Below are 16,772 nucleotides of genomic sequence, written 5' to 3'. Positions count from 1 at the left end.
GATTTACCAAGAATCTGTACGCCGTAGAAAAAAATGTTTCAATTAAAAGATGTAGCTGAGATAATTTTAAACAAAAATGTTTATTAGCACTTTATGTGCAGAATGAACAGTTCTCTGAGAAGCAACGCTTGAAGCGACTGGGTCTATGAAAGTCATTTGCCAAGTATCATTTTTGTGAAAACTGCTGCCAAACAATACACGCGATGTGGACGTAGACGGGGCTCAACTGCAACTCAAGGTCGTCTTTCTCTATTGATGTGACATCTGCAGCAAGTTTAAACATACAGAGTTAGTAGAATGATGATACGGGAAGGAATAATGATGGCGGCAGAAGCCATCAGTTTCTAACGTCTCAGCAGTACCTTAATATCATTATTTAACTCTACTGTTTCTCCATTTGCTGGCGCTGTTAGCCAAAATTTATGCCTCAAAAAGCTGTTGAAATCATCCAAAACATCTCAGAGGACGCACAAAAGAACTATTGTTTCGGCATCGGATCGGCACTAGAACCAAGACTCGGAAGCCAATATTTCATGCCAGTAAAACAGAGTCAACTAAAAAAGCGTATCCAAGGCTCCAACTAATCTGTACAAGAATACTAAGCGGAAGTAGAAAAGATGGCACGACTGGCTTGGTCCGAAGCGCCGGAAGAGTTCCTACACCAATTCACCATCCAATGTTTCCTTGATTGCCTGAGCGATGTAGATCTTTAGCAGACATTACGACTAGATCAGAAGTTCTCAAACCAATTCAAGACTGAGAGAGGTGTTAGACAATGCTGCGCATGCCTTGGACAGCTCACAGGACAAACGTTTCCATTCTAAACCAACTAAAGATTAAAAAAATGCTGTCCACAATATGTCTGTAACGTATTCTGCAATTTTTAGATCACGTGGTTCGCAGAGGTGACGATAGTAGGGTAAAGGGAGGAGAGATGGACCAGGAGGATCCATATTTCCTCTGCTAGGTATACCTGACCAAGCTTGGCAACAGGGCAAGTCTATCCTACTCTATTGTATCGTTTGTTTAACGTTAGCACAGTATAAAGAGGTCCCTCTTTATACTGTGACGTTAGTTAGTTGCTTAAGAGACGCCAGTTGTAACGCATGGGTGCGTACTTGTAGGAGTGTTATTTACGATAATTGAAAATGCCACGTGTGATAATTTTATTTGAGTTTTTTAAATTTCATATTTTGTAAAAACGGATGAATTTGACCGATTATTTGTTAGTTTATTATTGAACTATATTTAAAATGTGTATTATAGAGTAAGAACTACTGCTGTAGTCTGCGTATTTTAAACAATACGGGCTGTTCCATCTGTCCTATTTGAGGATACATGGACCACTTACGAGGAGGAGAGTTGGAGCAGTATGTTTTGTTTTAGGATTATGCCCAATAAATATATTCGCAAACAAAATACACCTAAGAGAGGTAACTGGACCTCTAGGAAGCTAAGTGATGTCTTAGATGCTGTAAAGAATGGTGATATGGATATTAATGAAGCCGCCACAGCATTTGGAATACCCAAAACGACTTTTAAACGTCGAATAAAAACAAACAATATGGATAAGATGAAACTATTGGGTCCAGATTGTTCTTTAGGAACTGCTGTTGAAGCTAAAATCGTTAGCCATATAAAAAAAACTACAAAAAGCAGGCTTTACACCAACCAGAACTGAAGTAAGAATCATGGCCTTTAATTTAGCTCAGCAATTAGGAATCCCAAATAAATTTAATGTAGAAGAAGGTAAATTTTTAAATTCATAAATCTGATACAAGAGTTACTTATTGTCTACTTTTAGGTAAAGCTGGTAAAAAATGGTTAGAACTCTTTTTGAAACGAAGACCTGAAATTTCAATTAGAAAAGCCGAAAACACCTCAATTGCACGAGCTTTAGGAATGTCCAAAGAAACAGTCGATAACTAATTTTAATTATGACCGAATATAATTTTTATGATAAACCCGGACACATATTTAATACTGACGAAACAGGATTACAACTGAATACTAGAGCCGGTCAAGTTCTAGCAGAAAAAGGTGAAACGATCAGTGTAATAGCTTGCTGTAGTGCAGAAGGGATTTTCTTGACCCCATATTGCATTTTTAAGGGGAAAAATAAAAAGACGAGTGGCATTATGGTATGCCACCGGGTTCCACGATTAGGATGTCGGAAAAATCAGCATACGTTAACAGTAACATTTTCTTAGAATGATTACAAACACACTTTTTGCCGAGAAAACCTCCAGGTAAAACCTTATTAATATTAGATGGCCACACATCCCATACGACCAACCTGGATCTACTAGAATTTGCAGACCAAAACGAAATAATTTTATTTTGTTTGTCATCCCTCACATTATCTACAGCCTCTGGATCGTGCTTTTTTTAAGTCACTTAAAAGCATCATCATCATATAACGGGGGTCCTACGGCGATTGCCGCTTCCCGCATTTCAGCCTCCATCTTTTCCTATCTCTCCAATCTCCCTCTTCTAAGCCTCTAGATTGCATTGTTTTTGTAATTTCTCTTCTCCAGGAATTTGGTGGTCTTCCCCTTTTCCTTCTTTCTGGCGGAACATACATTAAGGCTTTCTTTGGCCACCGCGCCTCCTCCATTCTCATCACGTGACCATACCATTGTAATTGCCTTCCTTGTATTCTATAATATATATTATATATTAAAAGCAACTTTTAAGAATAACACAAACAGGGGTCTAAAACGCCTTCAGTTTGGTAAACTCCTAGGTCGAGCATAGGGAAACTCAGCAACCGTCCAAAATGCGGCCTCTTCTTTTAAATCTACGGGAATTTATCCTTTTAATCCATTAATAATCCCAGAATATGCATTTTTGACACACACTTTGAATCAGTGGTAAAATATCCTTGCACGGTAGCCCAAACAAGTCATCAATTACTGATGAAAATATAACTCCCGGAAAGGCTCTTGATGAGGTAACGCCCGTGCCTGTATTGGCAGCAGCAGTAAAGAGAGTTCGTAAAAAAATAACTGGGGAGATTACTGCTCAAGACTTTATTAAAATGAAGAAGGATGCCTTGATTAAAAAAAAGCTCAAAACCTATAAAAAAACAAAAACGTAAGAGAAAGCCAAGCGAATTGTCACTATCTGAAGATGTTACTCTAAACGACACTAGTGGTTATGAAAACATGAGTGATATTGAAAATGGTTACATGAAACTTGTACTGACTTCGCTAATATCTGAAACAAGTGCGGGAAGTAAGTCTCTTGCCATTAAAAAGAAAAAGGTTTAGCTTGTTCCATCTCTCCTACTCCTAGTGGCCCATCTCACATTTATTTTTTTTAGGTTTAAGAATTATAATTTCTAGTTTTTACTTATACTAAAACAAATACCAATGTTAAGTTATGTTATACAATTTTTTTCTATTCTGATGTTTATTTATTAAAGAAATAGGCTTCAGTTTTCTAAAAGGTGGTCCATCTCTCATCCCTTTACCCTATGCAAAACCGGTCGTCGGTGGTAGAATAAATTGATATTGAGTAAGTATTATTTCTATTTCTATTACCTAATTATAAATTGACTCAAACAAGCAACATATTCAAGATTTAAAAAAAAAATTAATAAAAAACGAAAACCTAAACTAAAATTCTTATCATCTTTTGTTTTTGCGAAGTCTGCGTACCAGAATTTATTAAAATAAAATAATTTTTAATCGGTGTTCGGACTCTTCTAATATTTTTAATAATGCGCTTTACACAATAATGATAATGTATATTTTTTACTACCACCTTTCCTAGCATTTTATTTTATGTGTAGATCAATGTATCTATCCTCTTTATTAAAATTACGAACTTTGCATAACAAAGGCATTCTTGACAGAATTAAATGTGAATTTACACCCAATATGGGGTAAGGCGACAATTGGTTATTCATACGTTGTTTTTATGTGCTTCTGACCCTTTACAACTCTTTAATTGTTAGCAACCGCAACTTCAATGAGGGTACTGACAATAAAATATTATAAAACTGCTAAGCAGCGTTGCCAAAGTTAGGAAATTGCTATCATGGTAATGAAAAGGTTTAGACTGGATGACCTACTCGTGTATATTTGGTTTGCAACTAGAGACACGCAACATTATTTATGTTATATTGCATGTACCACTTTCATTGGCAATAATCTACTTGACATAGTTATCTTGGTAATTGCTTGGTTATTTGCTTTAAATGTATCATAATATGTCAGCAAGATTAGCAAATGGTGACAGTTTTTTCAGTTTAACTCGAAAGAAATCAAAAAACAGAAAAAAATAATACAACCACATGCAAATAGTAACGATACATTTATGAAGAAAACATTTTTTAAATAAATCATCGAATATTAAATTTGGTCCATAATTAATATTTTAATAAGTTTTGATATGTTTTGAACCACGATTAGTTTACAGTGAGATATATTTTCTATAAAATATTGTTTTATCAAATTAAAATATTATACAACGACAATTTTCATAGAACTATTTATTGCTTACTATATGTGTTTACAAAGCTTAGTTTCGCTGGCTACTAACTACAAAAATACATAAAAGCTACAAAAATGCATAACAGAAGTCCCTAGTGGAGGGAAGGTCGTTTCTAAAAACTAGAAAATTTTACCTTGGGGAAAACGTAAATTACACAAAATCGTTCATATTGAAACCTTCTCAGAAACACACAAATACGTAGCGAACAATAATCGCTGGATTCGACTAACTGTAATAATGTACCCTCTCGATGATTGATTGGAGGTTACACAAAGAACGGTACTAGGCTCGGGCTTCAGTCTGGTAGAGGTATCTTGGTCGGGGTTCTTGTTACAGCTCAAATATCACGGATCAATTAAAGAAGTACTTACGACACAAAGACAAGAAGTTAGAAGAGAAGATAAGAGATAAGAGAAGAAAAGTTATTTGGGCACCACCCTATTTTTAGAGGAACAGGGAAACCTTAAGGCACATAGAAAAGGATGACGAGAAAGGTAAGGTACAGCTAGAGAACTCACGCGAGAATAAAGTAAACCGTGAAAGAAAAAAGTATCCGAATTATGCGGTACACTCCTAATATTTCGACACATATACTTAAAATATACGATCAAACAAATAAATATAATAATATAATTCAATAAAAAATACCTGGAAGAGAAACACAAAAATATAAATTCAAATTGTATAAAAAATATATAAAAGAAATAAAAAGCGAATAGTTCTTTAACAAAATTATATTTAGGTATATTTGTTAAAGTAAATGTACCATATTAAATTTTATTAAACGGTTAAATGGCATGATTATTGCGTAACTGATTATTAATTACAAACAAAAAATATCTCAAAAAAATAGTTATAAATAATTTAGTATCCTCAAGAATTAGAAAAAAAAGGCAAGGAACATTATAATTATATCTACATATATAAAATAAATGGTACGTTATTTATACGTATATATTATCCTGTATTTTTACTATATTACTCAGTCAAACCAAACTTCCATAAATAAGAAGGTACACTGAACTGGAGTCATAAATCAACTTCTATAGATTTCTTTATCACGGTTTAGTCAATAAAACTTATACTCACAAAACAGGTGTATTCAAATAATGGTATGACGCCCTCAATAAGGCACTTGACTTCGGTCCAAACAACAGGTAGTTGGGACGACACGACCACAATAAATTGCAGTCTTCCTAACGTAATCCCTTAGATTGTCTGTTAGGCCGACGAAAAGAGGCAGCTACCGGGGTACTACAGGTGGTTGAGATAACATAAAGATGACTGATGATCAGGTGAACTAACGTTGCGGTGAATGCTTGAAAATTGTACACGTATGGACGGTGTATAATAGGAATCGGTATACAAGCTGAATTGGTGTACAATCTGAATTGGTGTACAATCTGAATTGGTGTAAAATCTAAATTGGTGTAAAATAGGAACGGCAAACAGAAGTGACTTCAATTGGAAGACGTCTGTTTGACAAAAGAGAAAATAATCAATATAAGACACACTGTGTAAAGATAAATAAGGGTGAATTGAAAATCCACTTACCGCCGATTGTCGAAGATAAGACCGCTTGCCACAGGAACCAACTTGGAAATGAACATCGGATTGTGAATTTAGAAGGGCTTAGACAAGCGAAGGTTGAAAATAGGGAGGGGATATTGGCTGAAGGATGCCACGCGAAATTGACATTAAATATCCGGGCTAGTGGGGTTCATTTTCATAACTTTTACCAATAGAAAGTAACTTTCTACAAAAGACAACTCTTCTGTTTTTCTGAGAAGGTAGCTCGGAGATTTCACAATAGGTCCTTTTTCCTTTGTTATTAGGAAAGATTTTTATGTACCAAAACAAGATAAAAAGAAGAAGAAACATTTGGCGAAGTTATTTCTTTGTTAAAAAAGGCGTAACGAAACGCTCGGTAGTGTCGATTATTTGAGGAAGGTATGCAGGCATGGGCGGCGTGAAAATAATTTATTAAAGGGAATAATTTAAAGAAATTATGAACATGCTTCAATAATAGACAAATTTTCTCCAGAAATATGTAAGAATGAATGTATTTTAATCATTTAAGAGATTTCTGGAAACTAATTTACACAAACTTAAATAATTACCGATATGAATCTAAAATAAAATAGAAAAACAAAATGAACTAAACTATAAGGAGACGGAACAATATAACAGTTTATTTACAAATGTGCCATTAGAGAACGATGATAATTGAAAACTACTCGTAGAACAAGACTAAATATTCCTCCCACCTGTTGACCTGTTATTTTGAAGTCACTAAAATCACAACCAGTCTACTGTTCACTGGTCTATATATAATTTCTCGTTTGCAACATCTACGATGTTATGATCAAGAACATACTGCTATATGTAGGAGAAATTAATACAATTATTAAAAAATGAAGAAATCCTATGTAGCAAATAGTTAGACTTTGGTGTATTCATGCATCATGAATTATTTTTCATGAAGCAGGACTATTCATCCACCTATTGTCTAACTTGAACCACATTAATCTTTTAAGAACAGTTTTAGAAGGAAGAGTTTCACATTGCTTCCACGATACAGCTTTGTATACTCTTTGAATATTGTCCTAAAAGAACACTGCCATGTTGCTATCAAAAGTAACAGTGACATTTCTAACGTTTTGAACACAAAACACCAACCAAAGCGAAGAAATCAAATAAAAGCAATCTTACGAAAAAACCAAAGGCGCCTAAGTCAAAGACCGCTAAGACTGCTGCAAGTTCACCAAAAGCTAGAAAAGCTGCTGCTCATAAGAAGAAGAAGAAATAATTGGACTAATTAATTTCTTCGATTTACTATAAATATGCTATACTTATATTACAGGTAAAATAAACATAAGTATTATATGTACTATTCCCTACTAAACTTACCAGCTATTTTGACAAAGCTCAGTCTTTACTCACCTGCAACAAAAAGAAAAAATTAACGACAGATGTTTTTAATTTTTTAAATAAAATTAATATTTAAAAAGAACAGAAGAGAACAAGAAGCAGAACTAGTCTGTCTTGACAATGGCAAGTGTGACCTTACCGAGACGTCGTCAAAACAATGGATTTCCTAAAAATAAAAAATTATATATATTAAGGTGGGTCCACATTATGCGAGCCGAATTGTTTGCGAACCGTTTGCAAACGCTATATTCGTATTATTTGTACGCCGGAACGCACCGCTTTCGAGCTGTTCGTTAGTCGCTCGTCAGGAACCACGGCCTGTCGGTTTTTGGGACGAATACAAAGGATATTCGCAGTGCAGCGATATGGTCTGTTCATGTCGTCGCATCGTGATTGTGTGACCTGTTCCTAGTTTGAATTTAGTGTATATTTGTGGGCATGTTATGTGTTCTCTAATCTTTTGTATGGTGTCGAAGGTTGGACTTTGACGGATACACTTCTCAAGAAACTAGAAGCCTTTGAAATCTGGGTGTATCGGAGAATCCTACGAATAAGTTGGGTAGATAGAGTTCGTAATGAAGTTGTTTTGCATCGGATGGGAAAAGTCGTTAAAACAGTTAAAAATCGCAAACTTGAATATTTTGGCCATGTTATGCGCCACCCAGAGACATATAATATACTCCATTTAATAATACAAGGCAAGGTAAACGGAGGAAGAGGGCCAGGTCGAAGAATAACGTCCTGGCTTAGAAACCTGAGAAATTGGTTTAACAGATCCTCTGCATCTCTTTTCCGAGCTGCCGTCAACAAAATTACTATAGCCAATTTGATAGCCAACGCTCGATAATCGAGCTCGGCACATGAAGAAGAAGAAGTGAACCCAAGTTTTCTATGATGGCACAGTGGTCCGAGAATACATGTATTGAACTTTTGACTTATAATCAGAATAAGAGGATACTCCAGGATCCGAAAGACCGTGATCATTCTGAAAAAAGATGATGCCCCCAAAAAACTGTAAACGGAAAATGATAACCTTATTGGCATCCTTTAGGCGCGAAAAGGAAAAGGCCTCCACAGAGACCACAGGAAACTCTGAAAGCGCAAATTATATTTCACCAAATTATGTTCATTGGACCAAAGACATTTAATTTAAGTAAAAAAAATTGTGTTCGTTGTAAAAAAATGTTGCATATCTACACAAACAAAACCGTTTCCTTCGCAAAAGTTGGTTCATCACTTTCCATCGTGACGAGTTTTCGATGAGTTCGCTGTTAACATATTTTTAATCGCGAACAATTCATCATTCTGGTTTTACAAACCTGCGCGGGTCCTAGCCTCCTCAAAAATTTCTCTCCAGTCGTCCCTATCCATTGCCTTTCTCCGCCAAGCACCTGTTCCCATATTTCTCATGTCTTCATCGATGTTGTCAAGGAACCTTGTTCTGGGTCTTCCTCTCCTTCTCTGACCAAAGGGTCTAATAAAGAGCGTTTTTCTAGCTGGGTCATTTTGTTCCATCCACATTACATGCCCTATCCACCTCAGACGTCCTATCTTAATATGTTTTACGATATCAGGTTCCTGGTATGGAGTAACCTGGGTATGAAGATAACTCAAGATCAAACACTCGATGCTGCTATAAAAGACACAAACATACAGGGGGTAGAAAAGCCATATCCATGATGAACGGCATTCTGTGGGACCAAACAATATCTAAAGCGAACAAACAACTCATATACAACACCATACTTAAAAGTGTAATCACATATGGCAGTGAAGTTTGGCCAAAGAACAGAGAAACTGTTACTAGCAACAGAAATGGACTTCTGGAGAAGAGCAGCAGGCAAATCAAGAAGAGATCGGATACCAAATGAGAGAATACGAGAAATGATGGGAGTCAAGCATACAATAGTTGATGACATAAAAACAAAACAGTTAATATGGTACGGCAATGTACAGAGAATGCCAGATGACAGGATTCCGAAACAGATTTTGACGTGGACACCACAAGGAAGAAGAAAAAGAGAAAGGCCGAGAAGAAGCTGGAGAGAGGGAATTGAAAAAGTACTAGAGGAAAGAGAAATCCCTCCAGGCTTATGATTAAATAGAGAAGAATGGCGGTTAGTCGTCGGAAGGCGTCGGAGAACGCTGTAAACCGATAGTAGTAGTAGGTTCCTGGTATATTCTATAAAGTTCAACGTTTTATCGTCTTCTCCACACTCCATTGTCATTCACTGCTTCATAGATTCGCCTTAGTACCTTTCCTTCGAAATATCCTAACATGTTTTCATTAGTTCTTGTTAGAGTCCAGTTCTCTAAACGAACCATATGTATTATTGTTTTGTAGAGTTTTATTTTTGTATTTCTCGATATAATTGTGGATTTAACGAGAATATTGAGCCCAAAATAACATCGGTTGGCCATGCAAATTCTGCGGTTTATCTATGTGGTAGTATTATTTTCAGTGTTAAGGAGCGTTCTCAGCTATCGCTCACTTTCTACATTAAAAAAAACTATATAACTATTATAAAATAATATGCAAAGAATATACGAACAGAAATATTCATATGTCATCTACCGATTCGGCTAGTTTTCAACTACCGTATACGTTATTCAGTATGTGGAACAAAGATATATATGCCACTGTATGGTACGTATGTCACTATTTACAGATCGTCAGATGCAGCTTGATTGCAGATGAGATGAGAAACATTTCCATTCGTATATTGGTGGATAATATACAACCTCTCAGTCCTTAAAAGAATAGTGCATACTTAATTAAATAGAATCAAACCTATAAAATAAAAGGCGAAATAAAAAAAGTATAACATCTAGAATTAGTAAAATATTCCTAACACAAAATTAGCTTGTGGATAATCGACAGAATTAATTTAAATAATAAATTTAAGAAGGTATTTGCTATTAAATACATTCTAAGCCTATATATGGTATTGTTTAAAGTTGTTGAATAAATGTTTACCATTTTGCTTTACAAACTAGATCTGACAACATGTATATTTACCAAACTTGGGGGTGCATGGGATTAGTAGAAACGTCTGCAACCACAACACACATGTGTAGCTTTTAGATAGGGTTTTAATTTATGTGCCCTAGGTCGTAATGGTAAGATAAACTCGTGCAATATGTTCCACTTAAGTGCCTCTACTGACACCCTTTATTTTTTATATGACTATTTTAAGCACAAAAGGTGTGCTGGATAGACGAGTAGGTTTGTGAGGCATTTCGGTAGTTTTATAAAGTGGATTACGACTGCAATATGGGCAACTTCCTGGAAAGCTGTTGTTTATGGCTTTACTTTTTATTAAAGTGATCACCTAAAAATCAGTTTGTGATGAGAACTTTGGTATCAAATTATTATTCAATATAGTGAATATTTAATAAGTTTAAAAACGTAATGTGCACATCTCACATATATAGCCCCAACAAGTTAGCCCAAAAAATACAGCTAGAAATTACTACTACACTTTATTTGTTTGTAACTGGCAGATTTTTTGACAACTTAATGCTTTTTGAGTTATTAGTGATTGAAAATTTGCCCTTTTCATTAAAAAATGTCAACTTTTCGGACGGTTTTTTGCAAATAACTTAAAAACTACGCATCTAACGAAAAAAATGTGTAACTTGTGAGAAACATTTTTGTAGCTTATGAAAAAACTAAGAGATTCGTTAGGTGAAAGGAGAGTTTTTTTTTGTGAACATTCAACTTAGAAAAAATGTTCAGATTTTTTCCAGAAAAATGGAGTTTACGAATATAAAGCTAACAACACTTTTTGTAGTTGAGAGCTGCAAAAAAGATTGATCACTCATGTATTTTAAGAAAAAATGAGCAGTATATTTAAACCTGCATTAATCAGAATTTAAATACATCTTTTTCCTTCTACTTTTATTTTAGTGTTATATTATCTATGCTGAAAAAGTTGAACTGGTTTAAAAGACATGGCTTTTGAAAAAAAAAATAAGATCAAACTATAGAGCGCATTTTTTTTATCCGTGTAACTCGAAAATGGTAAGAGATACGAAAAAAAAAATGATTCAGTATATAAAAATTTTTTGATCGTGTAAGTATAATACCATAAGAGAAAAAATTTTGACCGCAATATTTTCGACTGGTATGAAAGTTTGTTGCCTGGCAATTTTCGCGAATTAAATTTTGACTGTTAAATCACGAGATGTCAGTCGAGTGATTTTGTCCAAATTTCATTAACGAAAATGGCCAACAGACAACAAACTTGAATAAAACCAGAAAAAAATTTTGCCAGTAAATAATTTTCTCTCGAATGATATTCGACAAGACTATTTCACGAGACAATTAATGCACCATATCAACGAAACATAATCTTTATTTATTTGTTATTCTAACAATATTAAATGTACAATTATTATAAGCCATAGTAGTTTGCCCATTCTTTTCTACTAAAGCATGATTTTAGGTATTATTGACCTGTAGCATTTTGGAACTCAAAGGTCCAGCTTCATTTGTTATATATGGTTTTAGAGAGTTTGCATTTGAGTGACACGTTAATTTAATTGACTCCAGTTTAGAAACAACTTGCTTGAACAAGGCAGACACAGCTGAAGATCGATGAGAATGTTTTGTTATTTTATGTTTTTTTGTTTCTATTCCAATTTTTTCAGCTGACTTTTTGGTCCACTTAGATACAGTGTTTTTGTGGACAAGTGGACAGTTTTTGAACCAAGATCCATACTTCTAGTTGGGGTGAATGGTAAGAAAGAGTCTTTCTGAAAAAATCTTTGGTCCCCTTTTTCGTTTGATGAATTTCTTATCAGCCACTTACTGCTTGCCAAACTTTTCGAACCGCCTTGATTTGTTTTGGAAACAATGCTGTTGTATTCAATTCGGCCCGTAAATTCTCCCATAATATTAAATTCCTTCTGGAAGAAGTGAATCTTGCAGTTTACGGCCTCTCCAAGCAAGTTCAAATGAGCAAAGGTGAAAAAACTTTTTTTGTGCTCCATCGGGGGTTTCCTTGTCGTAGTTTTGGATGATTTTTAATAGTTCTTCGGTGGATGATGCTTGTGAACTGAGTTTTCTTTTTTTCTTGAACACTTTGAAGCTGCCTCCGCTTGGTATCTCTGACCAATCTTGCACATTTGAAAGATATATCTGTGAAAGAGTCGATTTTTATGCCGTACTTCGTAAAATATTTTTCTTGTACCATTTTTGCTGTGATCTTCTTCTTCTTCTTCTGGTTCCTATCCGTTTCGGATGTTGGAAATCATATTGGCAATCATGACCTTGCTCGCTGCGGCTCGAAACAGCTCCGTTGAGGTTTTCTTAAACCATGTTCTTAAATTCCGCAGCCATGATATTCTCCTTCTACCGGGTCCTCACATACCTTTGACTTTACCTTGCAATATAGACTGCAGCAGGGAGTAACGGTGCTGATTTCTCATAACGTGTCCCAGATATTGCAATTTTATGCGTTTGATCGTAAACACAATCTCTGGTTCCTTCTTCATTTTTTCTAGAACTTCCTTGTTCGTGATCCTTGCTGTCCATGATATTCTCAGCATTCTTCTATAAAGCCACATCTCTGCTGTTATATTCCACATTAACTTTACAGACGATTCTTTATAGTCTTCGCCATTGCCTTTTTTAATGTTAAAGGCATAATCCTCGAGAATTTTTGCTAGTTCCATTATGGTAGTACTTACATCTTTCAAGCGTAAAATTTCTCACCCGTAGGAACTTCGAAAATTGTGTCCAAATAGAGCTTCTGGACCTTTGTGTGTTCAATGGGACATTTTCTGAAATCAATTTTTTGATTTCTTCACCTGACTGGTATACAAATCTTGATTTTTTGTCTGAAGTCATTATAACTGTCCAAATGACGTTTGTCAAACTGAGAACAATAGAATTACCAGACACCTTCGTGACAGATCTGAAACGTTGCGTTGATATGACGTTTTATCAGTTAAAAATCAGTTTAAAAAAGCTGTCAGATATATCACTACGTTAAGTTAGGTGGATAGCGCGAATATCATCTTTCTTGTGCCATTTAACCCCTTATCTGTTAAAAACTAAAGATTTTGAATTTATGTGTTTAATGTGGTTTTATAGTCCTTCAAATTTTCTTTAAAATGGTTTTTGAACATACGAATTTTGGAGCAGATGTGAATGGGATCTCGGTATACTGACTCACTTTTCACAACTGCTGGTGAGAGCTGAAATTTATAAATACATGCATGTGGAGGGGGGGGGGGTACAATGTGTAAAATGGAAAACAAAACGTGCCCTCATTGCCCTATTCATCAAAAAGTTTCGAAGTTAATTATACTAACAGTATAACCCTTTGCCCTTGGTGCAAGGGCAAAAAAATATTTATTTAGGTAGAAAATGTCATCAAAATCGATGCATTAGGATAGAAGTCGGAGGTAATATTCTATTTTTGCTCTTATTTGATTGGACTACTTCTACTCGTATCTAATTTTCATTATAATCTTTTTACAGAATATAGTAATTATCTCGTCCTCAACCACGTTAAAAAAATTACGTGCATGAATTATATTTAATTATGTATCTCATTTTATTTACCTTAAAAGTAATAAACTATCCATTAAAAGTTTTTCATGGTCAAATTACCCACATATAATACAACAATGATATAAAACCATCAATTTCCCATTATATGTATCACATTATACCAGCTCTAATAAATATGCGTGAAAGCATTAAAGCGTTCAGAATTCCAATAATCCAGTTATATAATTCTGCATAACTTTGTAGATTCTCCGAGGATGCTCTAATCGCAATGTAATATCTCCACCAATAGACGTGAAGAAACATTAAGCAACAAAAATAACTTTTCTCTTAGATTCTATCGCTAAAAAGACAAGTGGGAACTAAAGATCTGTTTATAGTATGGAGGCAACACTAGTATTCATAGTCTTGAAAGAAATCAACAAGGTACAAACAAACAACCTAATTAATAAATAATGTATCTGCTATTGTTGGTATATTCTTGTTGTTGACTTGTTCTTTTAGTATTAAAACCAAATCCTGCTACATTCTACTCATGGGTTTGCTAAACTTTTTACTTTATTAGGTATATTGCTTCCTTGACTTTTTTCCACGTCTGTTTCTTTTATGATTATTGATTTTTCCATTGCACTCTGAAATTGGTGAAATTGGCGTGAAAAGTCTCTGTTTTTGATATATGTTTCATGCTCATTTATCCTGACACTTAGTGGTCCTGCTGTGTCTCCTACATAAAAATGGGGGGTTACGATGTATGGTTTATGTAAATAATTACATACAAGTGTAAAATTCAGAAAACGTACATCAGATTACAATTCTCAAAACGTAATGTGTAAAAACGGTATGATGTATCATGCCCTGCGTTGCTATGCTTAAAATGCCCAAGCCACAGCAGAAAATTACATAAAATGTTATTTACGGTTCTGTCATATCCTGAATATTTATCAGTTAATTCAAATTAACCTAACTTTTGGCTTTGTGTTTGTGTTTGAAAAAAATGGATTTTGTAAATTTGTTATTTTTATGAGATTTGCTAGACGGAATGGTGTTATGGTGTTATGGTGCAGAGATTTGGAAGATAAGTGTAGTGAATTGATTTTTGAGAAGACAATTTGTGGCATATGAACTTAATAATGCCTATTTAATTGAAGATTCAGATTATCCATTACAACAATGGCTATTGACACCTGTTCCAAATGTTGGAGAAAATACCCCAGAAGAAAGATTTAACCATGCTCATATTGCAACCAGTAGTGTAATTGAGAAAGCTTTCAGAATTTTGAAATCCCAGTTCATTTTTTGCACAAGCACAGGGTTTTAGAATACCTATGTAATAGTTCCTGTCTTGCATTGTACAACATGGTTACCAAAAAACATATTCCTCCTTTAGATAATCAAGGACTCCCTGAAGTTCCAACGGAAATTATTCAAAATGAGGTAAATCGAAAGAATGGTTGGATGTTGTGTTGTAAAATAAAAACTTTTTGTTAAATAAAAAAGTGTATAATCAGTTTATTTTATAATAAATATATTTATAAATAAACGGAAATATTATATATATAAATATATAAATATTATAAACGGAAAGTATTTAAACCATCTAAGATATGCAGATGACGTAGTACTAATAGCCGACAGCTGGAAAGAACTGAAGACGATGATCGATGAGCTTCATACGGAATCCATAAAAAAAGGACTGAAAATGAATCTGAGTAAAACTAAGCTAATGTCGAATAAAGATGATCAACCGACGATAACCATCCAAGGAACAAAAGTGGAACATGTAGAAGAATACATATATCTGGGTCAGAATATCAAGGTAAACAAAGAAAACCAAACTACCGAAATAAGCAGACGAGTAAGAATGGGATGGGCCGCATTTGGAAAACTCTCATACATACTGAAAGACAAAAAGATACCCCAAAACCTTCGAACCAAAGCGTTCGATTCTTGTATCCTTCCCGTTCTCACTTACGGAGCTCAAACCTGGACATTCACAAAAAAGAACATGGACAAGATTCGAAAAACTCAGCGAGCCATGGAACGACAGATGCTTGGTATCTCACTAATAGATCGGCAAACGAACGAAGCAATCCGGAACAAAACAAAAATAAAGGACGCCGCGAAACAAGCAGCTAAATTAAAATGGAAATGGGCTGGACACAACGAACGTCTCGAAGATGGTAGATGGAACCAAGAAGTCGGAAACTGGCGACCATACGATGCGAAGAGACCAAGAGGAAGACCTCAAATGCGCTGGAGCGACGATATCAAAAGAGTCGCAGGACCAATGTGGAAACGCCTAGCACACAACAGGGATGAATGGCGAGAAATGGGAGAGGCCTTTATTCGACAATTCGGATAGAAAAAGGGCTAAAAAAAAAAAAATATTTATATAATTTTAAATAAAAATATTGATTAATAAAATATTATATCTTCTTCTTTACGTGCCATCTCCGCGACGGAGGTTGGCAATCATGGCTATTCTGATCTTATAATAGATGCTGCCACTCTGAATAGTTCGATTGATGTGCGTCCGTACCATTCCCTCAAGTTACGCAATCATGAGATTCTTCTCCTTCCTACACTTCTCTTGCCCTGGGTGTTCCTTTGTATAATTGATTGAAGTATGTTGTATCTTTCACTACGCATAACATGCCCCAGGTATTGCAGCTTTCGTGTCTTGATGGTTTCGAATATTTCCATTCTTTTGTTGACTCTTCTCATGACTTTGTTGTTTGTTACATGCTCCATGTTACATGATCCATGATATCTTCTATACACCCACAGTTCAAATGCTTTCAACTTTTTAGTAGTCGACGCG

At 34.9% G+C, this 16,772-nt stretch overlaps 1 protein-coding gene across 3 annotated transcripts in view; it reads right to left on the bottom strand.

Moving 5' to 3' along the window:
• Window positions 1–16,772, bottom strand: part of LOC140444943 (rho guanine nucleotide exchange factor 10) — an 807,510-nt gene that overhangs the window by 302,599 nt on the left and 488,139 nt on the right. The window lies entirely within an intron of this gene.

Source organism: Diabrotica undecimpunctata, chromosome 7, assembly GCF_040954645.1.
Source record: "Diabrotica undecimpunctata isolate CICGRU chromosome 7, icDiaUnde3, whole genome shotgun sequence".
In the NCBI taxonomy this organism is placed as follows: Eukaryota; Metazoa; Arthropoda; class Insecta; order Coleoptera; family Chrysomelidae; genus Diabrotica; species Diabrotica undecimpunctata.
The sequence above is the reverse complement of the archived record's forward strand: the minus strand, read 5'-3'. Positions and strand labels throughout refer to the sequence as shown.